Source organism: Crinia signifera, chromosome 12 (genome assembly GCF_055691185.1).
Source record: "Crinia signifera chromosome 12, ASM5569118v1, whole genome shotgun sequence".
In the NCBI taxonomy this organism is placed as follows: domain Eukaryota; kingdom Metazoa; phylum Chordata; class Amphibia; order Anura; family Myobatrachidae; genus Crinia; species Crinia signifera.
Genome location: NC_139228.1, coordinates 22,942,464 through 22,956,027, shown reverse-complemented (window position 1 = coordinate 22,956,027; position 13,564 = coordinate 22,942,464).

Sequence of the window (13,564 nt, the reverse complement as noted above, 5' to 3'; positions counted from 1 at the left end):
TGAACCTTTAGAATTTTCATTTTTTGACCAAAACGACAGCCCCGGGGATTATAAACATGTTGATATGGTTGTGATTTTTTTTCTGACTGCGGTTTCAAAACCATGCACCAGAATCCACTTCTTTCAACTCAGTAATACATTTTGGATGTGTACCTAGAGTTTAAAGCAGAAAAAATGGAACTTTTAGAATTTTCATTTTTTTGACCAAAACGACAGCCCCGGGGGTCATAAACATGTTGATATGGTTGTGATTTTTTTTCTGACTGCGGTTTCAAAACCATGCACCAGAATGCACTTCTTTCAACTCAGTAATACATTTTGGATGTGTACCTAGAGTTTAAAGCAGAAAAAACGGAACTTTTAGAATTTTCATTTTCTGACCAAAACGACAGCCCCGGGGGTTATAAACATGTTGATATGGTTGTGATTTTTTTCCTGACTGCGGTTTCAAAACCATGCACCAGAATCCACTTCTTTCAACTCAGTAATACATTTTGGATGTGTACCTAGAGTTTAAAGCAGAAAAAACTGAACTTTTAGAATTTTCATATTTTGACCAAAACGACAGCCCCGGGGGTTATAAACATGTTGATATGGTTGTGATTTTTTTTCTGACTGCGGTTTCAAAACCATGCACCAGAATCCACTTCTTTCAACTCAGTAATACATTTTGGATGTGTACCTAGAGTTTAAAGCAGAAAAACATGAACTTTTAGAATTTTCATTTTTTGACCAAAACGACAGCCCCGGGGGTTATAAACATGTTGATATGGATGTGATTTTTTTTCTGACTGCGGTTTCAAAACCATGCACCAGAATCCACTTCTTTCAACTCAGTAATACATTTTGGATGTGTACCTAGAGTTTAAAGCAGAGAAACATGAACTTTTAGAATTTTAATTTTTCGACCAAAACGACAGCCCCGGGGGTTATAAACATGTTGATATGGATGTGATTTTTTTTCTGACTGCGGTTTCAAAACCATGCACCAGAATCCACTTCTTTCAACTCAGTAATACATTTTGGATGTGTACCTAGAGTTTAAAGCAGAAAAAACGGAACTTTTAGAATTTTCATTTTTTGACCAAAACGACAGCCCCGGGGGTTATAAACATGTTGATATGGTTGCGATTTTTTTTCTGACTGCGGTTTCAAAACCATGCACCAGAATCCACTTCTTTCAACTCAGTAATACATTTTGGATGTGTACCTAGAGTTTAAAGCAGAAAAAACGGAACTTTTAGAATTTTAATTTTTTGACCAAAACGACAGCCCCGGGGGTTATAAACATGTTGATATGGTTGTGATTTTTTTTTCTGACTGCGGTTTCAAAACCATGCACCAGAATCCACTTCTTTCAACTCAGTAATACCTTTTGGTTGTGTACCTAGAGTTTAAAGCAGAAAAAACTGAACTTTTAGAAATTTCATTTATTGACCAAAACGACAGCCCCGGGGGTTATAAACATGTTGATATGGTTGTGATTTTTTTTCTGACTGCGGTTTCAAAACCATGCACCAGAATCCACTTCTTTCAACTCAGTAATACATTTTGGATGTGTACCTAGAGTTTAAAGCAGAAAAAACGGAACTTTTAGAATTTTCATTTTTTGACCAAAACGACAGCCCCGGGGGTTATAAACATGTTGATATGGATGTGATTTTTTTTCTGACTGCGGTTTCAAAACCATGCACCAGAATCCACTTCTTTCAACTCAGTAATACATTTTGGATGTGTACCTAGAGTTTAAAGCAGAAAAAACGGAACTTTTAGAATTTTAATTTTTTGACCAAAACGACAGGCCCGGGGATTATAAACATGTTGATATGGTTATGATTTTTTTTTCTGACTGCGGTTTCAAAACCATGCACCAGAATCCACTTCTTTCAACTCAGTAATACATTTTGGATGTGTACCTAGAGTTTAAAGCAGAAAAAACGGAACTTTTAGAATTTTCATTTTTTGACCAAAACGACAGCCCCGGGGGTTATAAACATGTTGATATGGTTGTGATTTTTTTTCTGACTGCGGTTTCAAAACCATGCACCAGAATCCACTTCTTTCAACTCAGTAATACATTTTGGATGTGTACCTAGAGTTTAAAGCAGAAAAAACGGAACTTTTAGAATTTTCATTTTTTGACCAAAACGACAGCCCCGGGGGTTATTAACATGTTGATATGGTTGTGAATTTTTTTCTGACTGCGGTTTCAAAACCATGCACCAGAATCCACTTCTTTCAACTCAGTAATACATTTTGGATGTGTACCTAGAGTTTAAAGCAGAAAAAACGGAACTTTTAGAATTTTAATTTTTTGACCAAAACGACAGCCCCGGGGGTTATAAACATGTTGATATGGTTGTGATTTTTTTTCTGACTGCGGTTTCAAAACCATGCACCAGAATCCACTTCTTTCAACTCAGTAATACATTTTGGATGTGTACCTAGAGTTTAAAGCAGAAAAAACGGAACTTTTAGAATTTTCATTTTTTGACCAAAACGACAGCCCCGGGGGTTATTAACATGTTGATATGGTTGTGAATTTTTTTCTGACTGCGGTTTCAAAACCATGCACCAGAATCCACTTCTTTCAACTCAGTAATACATTTTGGATGTGTACCTAGAGTTTAAAGCAGAAAAAACGGAACTTTTAGAATTTTCATTTTTTGACCAAAACGACAGCCCCGGGGGTTATAAAAATGTTGATATGGTTGTGTTTTTTTTTCTGACTGCGGTTTCAAAACCATGCACCAGAATGCACTTCTTTCAACTCAGTAATACATTTTGGATGTGTACCTAGAGTTTAAAGCAGAAAAAACTGAACTTTTAGAATTTTCATTTTTTGACCAAAACGACAGCCCCGGGGATTATAAACATGTTGATATGGTTGTGATTTTTTTTCTGACTGCGGTTTCAAAACCATGCACCAGAATCCACTTCTTTCAACTCAGTAATACATTTTGGATGTGTACCTAGAGTTTAAAGCAGAAAAAATGGAACTTTTAGAATTTTCATTTTTTTGACCAAAACGACAGCCCCGGGGGTCATAAACATGTTGATATGGTTGTGATTTTTTTTCTGACTGCGGTTTCAAAACCATGCACCAGAATGCACTTCTTTCAACTCAGTAATACATTTTGGATGTGTACCTAGAGTTTAAAGCAGAAAAAACGGAACTTTTAGAATTTTCATTTTCTGACCAAAACGACAGCCCCGGGGGTTATAAACATGTTGATATGGTTGTGATTTTTTTTCTGACTGCGGTTTCAAAACCATGCACCAGAATCCACTTCTTTCAACTCAGTAATACATTTTGGATGTGTACCTAGAGTTTAAAGCAGAAAAAACTGAACTTTTAGAATTTTCATATTTTGACCAAAACGACAGCCCCGGGGGTTATAAACATGTTGATATGGTTGTGATTTTTTTTCTGACTGCGGTTTCAAAACCATGCACCAGAATCCACTTCTTTCAACTCAGTAATACATTTTGGATGTGTACCTAGAGTTTAAAGCAGAAAAACATGAACTTTTAGAATTTTCATTTTTTGACCAAAACGACAGCCCCGGGGGTTATAAACATGTTGATATGGATGTGATTTTTTTTCTGACTGCGGTTTCAAAACCATGCACCAGAATCCACTTCTTTCAACTCAGTAATACATTTTGGATGTGTACCTAGAGTTTAAAGCAGAGAAACATGAACTTTAAGAATTTTAATTTTTCGACCAAAACGACAGCCCCGGGGGTTATAAACATGTTGATATGGATGTGATTTTTTTTCTGACTGCGGTTTCAAAACCATGCACCAGAATCCACTTCTTTCAACTCAGTAATACATTTTGGATGTGTACCTAGAGTTTAAAGCAGAAAAAACTGAACTTTTAGAATTTTCATTTTTTGACCAAAACGACAGCCCCGGGGGTTATAAACATGTTGATATGGTTGTGATTTTTTTTCTGACTGCGGTTTCAAAACCATGCACCAGAATCCACTTCTTTCAACTCAGTAATACATTTTGGATGTGTACCTAGAGTTTAAAGCAGAAAAAACGGAACTTTTAGAATTTTAATTTTTTGACCAAAACGACAGCCCCGGGGGTTATAAACATGTTGATATGGTTGTGATTTTTTTTTCTGACTGCGGTTTCAAAACCATGCACCAGAATCCACTTCTTTCAACTCAGTAATACATTTTGGATGTGTACCTAGAGTTTAAAGCAGAAAAAACGGAACTTTTAGAATTTTCATTTTTTGACCAAAACGACAGCCCCGGGGGTTATAAACATGTTGATATGGTTGTGATTTTTTTTCTGACTGCGGTTTTAAAACCATGCACCAGAATCCACTTCTTTCAACTCAGTAATACATTTTGGATGTGTACCTAGAGTTTAAAGCAGAAAAAACGGAACTTTTAGAATTTTCATTTTTTGACCAAAACGACAGCCCCGGGGGTTATAAACATGTTGATATGGTTGTGATTTTTTTTCTGACTGCGGTATCAAAACCATGCACCAGAATCCACTTCTTTCAACTCAGTAATACATTTTGGATGTGTACCTAGAGTTTAAAGCAGAAAAAACTGAACTTTTAGAATTTTCATTTTTTGACCAAAACGACAGCCCCGGGGGTTATAAACATGTTGATATGGTGGTGATTTTTTTTCTGACTGCGGTTTCAAAACCATGCACCAGAATCCACTTCTTTCAACTCAGTAATACATTTTGGATGTGTACCTAGAGTTTAAAGCAGAAAAAACGGAACTTTTAGAATTTTCATTTTTTGACCAAAACGACAGCCCCGGGGGTTATAAACATGTTGATATGGTTGTGATTTTTTTTCTGACTGCGGTTTCAAAACCATGCACCAGAATCCACTTCTTTCAACTCAGTAATACATTTTGGATGTGTACCTAGAGTTTAAAGCAGAAAAAACGGAACTTTTAGAATTTTCATTTTTTGACCAAAACGACAGCCCCGGGGGTTATAAACATGTTGATATGGTTGTGATTTTTTTTCTGACTGCGGTATCAAAACCATGCACCAGAATCCACTTCTTTCAACTCAGTAATACATTTTGGATGTGTACCTAGAGTTTAAAGCAGAAAAAACTGAACTTTTAGAATTTTCATTTTTTGACCAAAACGACAGCCCCGGGGGTTATAAACATGTTGATATGGTTGTGATTTTTTTTCTGACTGCGGTTTCAAAACCATGCACCAGAATCCACTTCTTTCAACTCAGTAATACATTTTGGATGTGTACCTAGAGTTTAAAGCAGAAAAAACGGAACTTTTAGAATTTTCATTTTTTGACCAAAACGACAGCCCCGGGGGTTATAAACATGTTGATATGGTTGTGATTTTTTTTCTGACTGCGGTTTCAAAACCATGCACCAGAATCCACTTCTTTCAACTCAGTAATACATTTTGGATGTGTACCTAGAGTTTAAAGCAGAAAAAACGGAACTTTTAGAATTTTCATTTTTTGACCAAAACGACAGCCCCGGGGGTTATAAACATGTTGATATGGTTGTGATTTTTTTTCTGACTGCGGTTTTAAAACCATGCACCAGAATCCACTTCTTTCAACTCAGTAATACATTTTGGATGTGTACCTAGAGTTTAAAGCAGAAAAAACGGAACTTTTAGAATTTTCATTTTTTGACCAAAACGACAGCCCCGGGGGTTATAAACATGTTGATATGGTTGTGATTTTTTTTCTGACTGCGGTATCAAAACCATGCACCAGAATCCACTTCTTTCAACTCAGTAATACATTTTGGATGTGTACCTAGAGTTTAAAGCAGAAAAAACTGAACTTTTAGAATTTTCATTTTTTGACCAAAACGACAGCCCCGGGGGTTATAAACATGTTGATATGGTTGTGATTTTTTTTCTGACTGCGGTTTCAAAACCATGCACCAGAATCCACTTCTTTCAACTCAGTAATACATTTTGGATGTGTACCTAGAGTTTAAAGCAGAAAAAACTGAACTTTTAGAATTTTCATTTTTTGACCAAAACGACAGCCCCGGGGGTTATAAACATGTTGATATGGTTGTGATTTTTTTTCTGACTGCGGTTTCAAAACCATGCACCAGAATCCACTTCTTTCAACTCAGTAATACATTTTGGATGTGTACCTAGAGTTTAAAGGAGAAAAAACTGAACTTTTAGAATTTTCATTTTTTGACCAAAACGACAGCCCCGGGGGTTATAAACATGTTGATATGGTTGTGATTTTTTTTCTGACTGCGGTTTCAAAACCATGCACCAGAATCCACTTCTTTCAACTCAGTAATACATTTTGGATGTGTACCTAGAGTTTAAAGCAGAAAAAACGGAACTTTTAGAATTTTCATTTTTTGACCAAAACGGCAGCCCCGGGGGTTATAAACATGTTGATATGGTTGTGATTTTTTTTCTGACTGCGGTTTCAAAACCATGCTCCAGAATCCACTTCTTTCAACTCAGTAATACATTTTGGATGTGTACCTAGAGTTTAAAGCAGAAAAAACGGAACTTTTAGAATTTTAATTTTTTGACCAAAACGACAGGCCCGGGGGTTATAAACATGTTGATATGGTTATGATTTTTTTTTCTGACTGCGGTTTCAAAACCATGCACCAGAATCCACTTCTTTCAACTCAGTAATACATTTTGGATGTGTACCTAGAGTTTAAAGCAGAAAAAACGGAACTTTTAGAATTTTCATTTTTTGACCAAAACGACAGCCCCGGGGGTTATAAACATGTTGATATGGTTGTGATTTTTTTTCTGACTGCGGTTTCAAAACCATGCACCAGAATCCACTTCTTTCAACTCAGTAATACATTTTGGATGTGTACCTAGAGTTTAAAGCAGAAAAAACGGAACTTTTAGAATTTTCATTTTTTGACCAAAACGACAGCCCCGGGGGTTATTAACATGTTGATATGGTTGTGAATTTTTTTCTGACTGCGGTTTCAAAACCATGCACCAGAATCCACTTCTTTCAACTCAGTAATACATTTTGGATGTGTACCTAGAGTTTAAAGCAGAAAAAACGGAACTTTTAGAATTTTAATTTTTTGACCAAAACGACAGCCCCGGGGGTTATAAACATGTTGATATGGTTGTGATTTTTTTTCTGACTGCGGTTTCAAAACCATGCACCAGAATCCACTTCTTTCAACTCAGTAATACATTTTGGATGTATACCTAGAGTTTAAAGCAGAAAAAACGGAACTTTTAGAATTTTCATTTTTTGACCAAAACGACAGCCCCGGGGGTTATAAAAATGTTGATATGGTTGTGTTTTTTTTTCTGACTGCGGTTTCAAAACCATGCACCAGAATGCACTTCTTTCAACTCAGTAATACATTTTGGATGTGTACCTAGAGTTTAAAGCAGAAAAAACTGAACTTTTAGAATTTTCATTTTTTGACCAAAACGACAGCCCCGGGGATTATAAACATGTTGATATGGTTGTGATTTTTTTTCTGACTGCGGTTTCAAAACCATGCACCAGAATCCACTTCTTTCAACTCAGTAATACATTTTGGATGTGTACCTAGAGTTTAAAGCAGAAAAAATGGAACTTTTAGAATTTTCATTTTTTTGACCAAAACGACAGCCCCGGGGGTCATAAACATGTTGATATGGTTGTGATTTTTTTTCTGACTGCGGTTTCAAAACCATGCACCAGAATGCACTTCTTTCAACTCAGTAATACATTTTGGATGTGTACCTAGAGTTTAAAGCAGAAAAAACGGAACTTTTAGAATTTTCATTTTCTGACCAAAATGACAGCCCCGGGGGTTATAAACATGTTGATATGGTTGTGATTTTTTTTCTGACTGCGGTTTCAAAACCATGCACCAGAATCCACTTCTTTCAACTCAGTAATACATTTTGGATGTGTACCTAGAGTTTAAAGCAGAAAAAACTGAACTTTTAGAATTTTCATATTTTGACCAAAACGACAGCCCCGGGGGTTATAAACATGTTGATATGGTTGTGATTTTTTTTCTGACTGCGGTTTCAAAACCATGCACCAGAATCCACTTCTTTCAACTCAGTAATACATTTTGGATGTGTACCTAGAGTTTAAAGCAGAAAAACATGAACTTTTAGAATTTTCATTTTTTGACCAAAACGACAGCCCCGGGGGTTATAAACATGTTGATATGGATGTGATTTTTTTTTCTGACTGCGGTTTCAAAACCATGCACCAGAATCCACTTCTTTCAACTCAGTAATACATTTTGGATGTGTACCTAGAGTTTAAAGCAGAGAAACATGAACTTTTAGAATTTTAATTTTTCGACCAAAACGACAGCCCCGGGGGTTATAAACATGTTGATATGGATGTGATTTTTTTTCTGACTGCGGTTTCAAAACCATGCACCAGAATCCACTTCTTTCAACTCAGTAATACATTTTGGATGTGTACCTAGAGTTTAAAGCAGAAAAAACGGAACTTTTAGAATTTTCATTTTTTGACCAAAACGACAGCCCCGGGAGTTATAAACATGTTGATATGGTTGTGATTTTTTTTCTGACTGCGGTTTCAAAACCATGCACCAGAATCCACTTCTTTCAACTCAGTAATACATTTTGGATGTGTACCTAGAGTTTAAAGCAGAAAAAACGGAACTTTTAGAATTTTAATTTTTTGACCAAAACGACAGCCCCGGGGGTTATAAACATGTTGATATGGTTGTGATTTTTTTTTCTGACTGCGGTTTCAAAACCATGCACCAGAATCCACTTCTTTCAACTCAGTAATACCTTTTGGTTGTGTACCTAGAGTTTAAAGCAGAAAAAACTGAACTTTTAGAAATTTCATTTTTTGACCAAAACGACAGCCCCGGGGGTTATAAACATGTTGATATGGTTGTGATTTTTTTTCTGACTGCGGTTTCAAAACCATGCACCAGAATCCACTTCTTTCAACTCAGTAATACATTTTGGATGTGTACCTAGAGTTTAAAGCAGAAAAAACGGAACTTTTAGAATTTTCATTTTTTGACCAAAACGACAGCCCCGGGGGTTATAAACATGTTGATATGGTTGTGATTTTTTTTCTGACTGCGGTTTTAAAACCATGCACCAGAATCCACTTCTTTCAACTCAGTAATACATTTTGGATGTGTACCTAGAGTTTAAAGCAGAAAAAACGGAACTTTTAGAATTTTCATTTTTTGACCAAAACGACAGCCCCGGGGGTTATAAACATGTTGATATGGTTGTGATTTTTTTTCTGACTGCGGTATCAAAACCATGCACCAGAATCCACTTCTTTCAACTCAGTAATACATTTTGGATGTGTACCTAGAGTTTAAAGCAGAAAAAACTGAACTTTTAGAATTTTCATTTTTTGACCAAAACGACAGCCCCGGGGGTTATAAACATGTTGATATGGTTGTGATTTTTTTTCTGACTGCGGTTTCAAAACCATGCACCAGAATCCACTTCTTTCAACTCAGTAATACATTTTGGATGTGTACCTAGAGTTTAAAGCAGAAAAAACGGAACTTTTAGAATTTTCATTTTTTGACCAAAACGACAGCCCCGGGGGTTATAAACATGTTGATATGGTTGTGATTTTTTTTCTGACTGCGGTTTCAAAACCATGCACCAGAATCCACTTCTTTCAACTCAGTAATACATTTTGGATGTGTACCTAGAGTTTAAAGCAGAAAAAACTGAACTTTTAGAATTTTCATTTTTTGACCAAAACGACAGCCCCGGGGGTTATAAACATGTTGATATGGTTGTGATTTTTTTTCTGACTGCGGTATCAAAACCATGCACCAGAATCCACTTCTTTCAACTCAGTAATACATTTTGGATGTGTACCTAGAGTTTAAAGCAGAAAAAACTGAACTTTTAGAATTTTCATTTTTTGACCAAAACGACAGCCCCGGGGGTTATAAACATGTTGATATGGTTGTGATTTTTTTTCTGACTGCGGTTTCAAAACCATGCACCAGAATCCACTTCTTTCAACTCAGTAATACATTTTGGATGTGTACCTAGAGTTTAAAGCAGAAAAAACGGAACTTTTAGAATTTTCATTTTTTGACCAAAACGACAGCCCCGGGGGTTATAAACATGTTGATATGGTTGTGATTTTTTTTCTGACTGCGGTTTCAAAACCATGCACCAGAATCCACTTCTTTCAACTCAGTAATACATTTTGGATGTGTACCTAGAGTTTAAAGCAGAAAAAACGGAACTTTTAGAATTTTCATTTTTTGACCAAAACGACAGCCCCGGGGGTTATAAACATGTTGATATGGTTGTGATTTTTTTTCTGACTGCGGTTTTAAAACCATGCACCAGAATCCACTTCTTTCAACTCAGTAATACATTTTGGATGTGTACCTAGAGTTTAAAGCAGAAAAAACGGAACTTTTAGAATTTTCATTTTTTGACCAAAACGACAGCCCCGGGGGTTATAAACATGTTGATATGGTTGTGATTTTTTTTCTGACTGCGGTATCAAAACCATGCACCAGAATCCACTTCTTTCAACTCAGTAATACATTTTGGATGTGTACCTAGAGTTTAAAGCAGAAAAAACTGAACTTTTAGAATTTTCATTTTTTGACCAAAACGACAGCCCCGGGGGTTATAAACATGTTGATATGGTTGTGATTTTTTTTCTGACTGCGGTTTCAAAACCATGCACCAGAATCCACTTCTTTCAACTCAGTAATACATTTTGGATGTGTACCTAGAGTTTAAAGCAGAAAAAACTGAACTTTTAGAATTTTCATTTTTTGACCAAAACGACAGCCCCGGGGGTTATAAACATGTTGATATGGTTGTGATTTTTTTTCTGACTGCGGTTTCAAAACCATGCACCAGAATCCACTTCTTTCAACTCAGTAATACATTTTGGATGTGTACCTAGAGTTTAAAGCAGAAAAAACTGAACTTTTAGAATTTTCATTTTTTGACCAAAACGACAGCCCCGGGGGTTATAAACATGTTGATATGGTTGTGATTTTTTTTCTGACTGCGGTTTCAAAACCATGCACCAGAATCCACTTCTTTCAACTCAGTAATACATTTTGGATGTGTACCTAGAGTTTAAAGCAGAAAAAACGGAACTTTTAGAATTTTCATTTTTTGACCAAAACGGCAGCCCCGGGGGTTATAAACATGTTGATATGGTTGTGATTTTTTTTCTGACTGCGGTTTCAAAACCATGCTCCAGAATCCACTTCTTTCAACTCAGTAATACATTTTGGATGTGTACCTAGAGTTTAAAGCAGAAAAAACGGAACTTTTAGAATTTTAATTTTTTGACCAAAACGACAGGCCCGGGGGTTATAAACATGTTGATATGGTTATAATTTTTTTTTCTGACTGCGGTTTCAAAACCATGCACCAGAATCCACTTCTTTCAACTCAGTAATACATTTTGGATGTGTACCTAGAGTTTAAAGCAGAAAAAACGGAACTTTTAGAATTTTCATTTTTTGACCAAAACGACAGCCCCGGGGGTTATTAACATGTTGATATGGTTGTGAATTTTTTTCTGACTGCGGTTTCAAAACCATGCACCAGAATCCACTTCTTTCAACTCAGTAATACATTTTGGATGTGTACCTAGAGTTTAAAACAGAAAAAACGGAACTTTTAGAATTGTAATTTTTTGACCAAAACGACAGCCCCGGGGGTTATAAACATGTTGATATGGTTGTGATTTTTTTTCTGACTGCGGTTTCAAAACCATGCACCAGAATCCACTTCTTTCAACTCAGTAATACATTTTGGATGTATACCTAGAGTTTAAAGCAGAAAAAACGGAACTTTTAGAATTTTCATTTTTTGACCAAAACGACAGCCCCGGGGGTTATAAACATGTTGATATGGTTGTGTTTTTTTTTCTGACTGCGGTTTCAAAACCATGCACCAGAATGCACTTCTTTCAACTCAGTAATACATTTTGGATGTGTACCTAGAGTTTAAAGCAGAAAAAACTGAACTTTTAGAATTTTCATTTTTTGACCAAAACGACAGCCCCGGGGATTATAAACATGTTGATATGGTTGTGATTTTTTTTCTGACTGCGGTTTCAAAACCATGCACCAGAATCCACTTCTTTCAACTCAGTAATACATTTTGGATGTGTACCTAGAGTTTAAAGCAGAAAAAATGGAACTTTTAGAATTTTCATTTTTTTGACCAAAACGACAGCCCCGGGGGTCATAAACATGTTGATATGGTTGTGATTTTTTTTCTGACTGCGGTTTCAAAACCATGCACCAGAATGCACTTCTTTCAACTCAGTAATACATTTTGGATGTGTACCTAGAGTTTAAAGCAGAAAAAACGGAACTTTTAGAATTTTCATTTTCTGACCAAAATGACAGCCCCGGGGGTTATAAACATGTTGATATGGTTGTGATTTTTTTTCTGACTGCGGTTTCAAAACCATGCACCAGAATCCACTTCTTTCAACTCAGTAATACATTTTGGATGTGTACCTAGAGTTTAAAGCAGAAAAAACTGAACTTTTAGAATTTTCATATTTTGACCAAAACGACAGCCCCGGGGGTTATAAACATGTTGATATGGTTGTGATTTTTTTTCTGACTGCGGTTTCAAAACCATGCACCAGAATCCACTTCTTTCAACTCAGTAATACATTTTGGATGTGTACCTAGAGTTTAAAGCAGAAAAACATGAACTTTTAGAATTTTCATTTTTTGACCAAAACGACAGCCCCGGGGGTTATAAACATGTTGATATGGATGTGATTTTTTTTTCTGACTGCGGTTTCAAAACCATGCACCAGAATCCACTTCTTTCAACTCAGTAATACATTTTGGATGTGTACCTAGAGTTTAAAGCAGAGAAACATGAACTTTTAGAATTTTAATTTTTCGACCAAAACGACAGCCCCGGGGGTTATAAACATGTTGATATGGATGTGATTTTTTTTCTGACTGCGGTTTCAAAACCATGCACCAGAATCCACTTCTTTCAACTCAGTAATACATTTTGGATGTGTACCTAGAGTTTAAAGCAGAAAAAACGGAACTTTTAGAATTTTCATTTTTTGACCAAAACGACAGCCCCGGGAGTTATAAACATGTTGATATGGTTGTGATTTTTTTTCTGACTGCGGTTTCAAAACCATGCACCAGAATCCACTTCTTTCAACTCAGTAATACATTTTGGATGTGTACCTAGAGTTTAAAGCAGAAAAAACGGAACTTTTAGAATTTTAATTTTTTGACCAAAACGACAGCCCCGGGGGTTATAAACATGTTGATATGGTTGTGATTTTTTTTTCTGACTGCGGTTTCAAAACCATGCACCAGAATCCACTTCTTTCAACTCAGTAATACCTTTTGGTTGTGTACCTAGAGTTTAAAGCAGAAAAAACTGAACTTTTAGAAATTTCATTTTTTGACCAAAACGACAGCCCCGGGGGTTATAAACATGTTGATATGGTTGTGATTTTTTTTCTGACTGCGGTTTCAAAACCATGCACCAGAATCCACTTCTTTCAACTCAGTAATACATTTTGGATGTGTACCTAGAGTTTAAAGCAGAAAAAA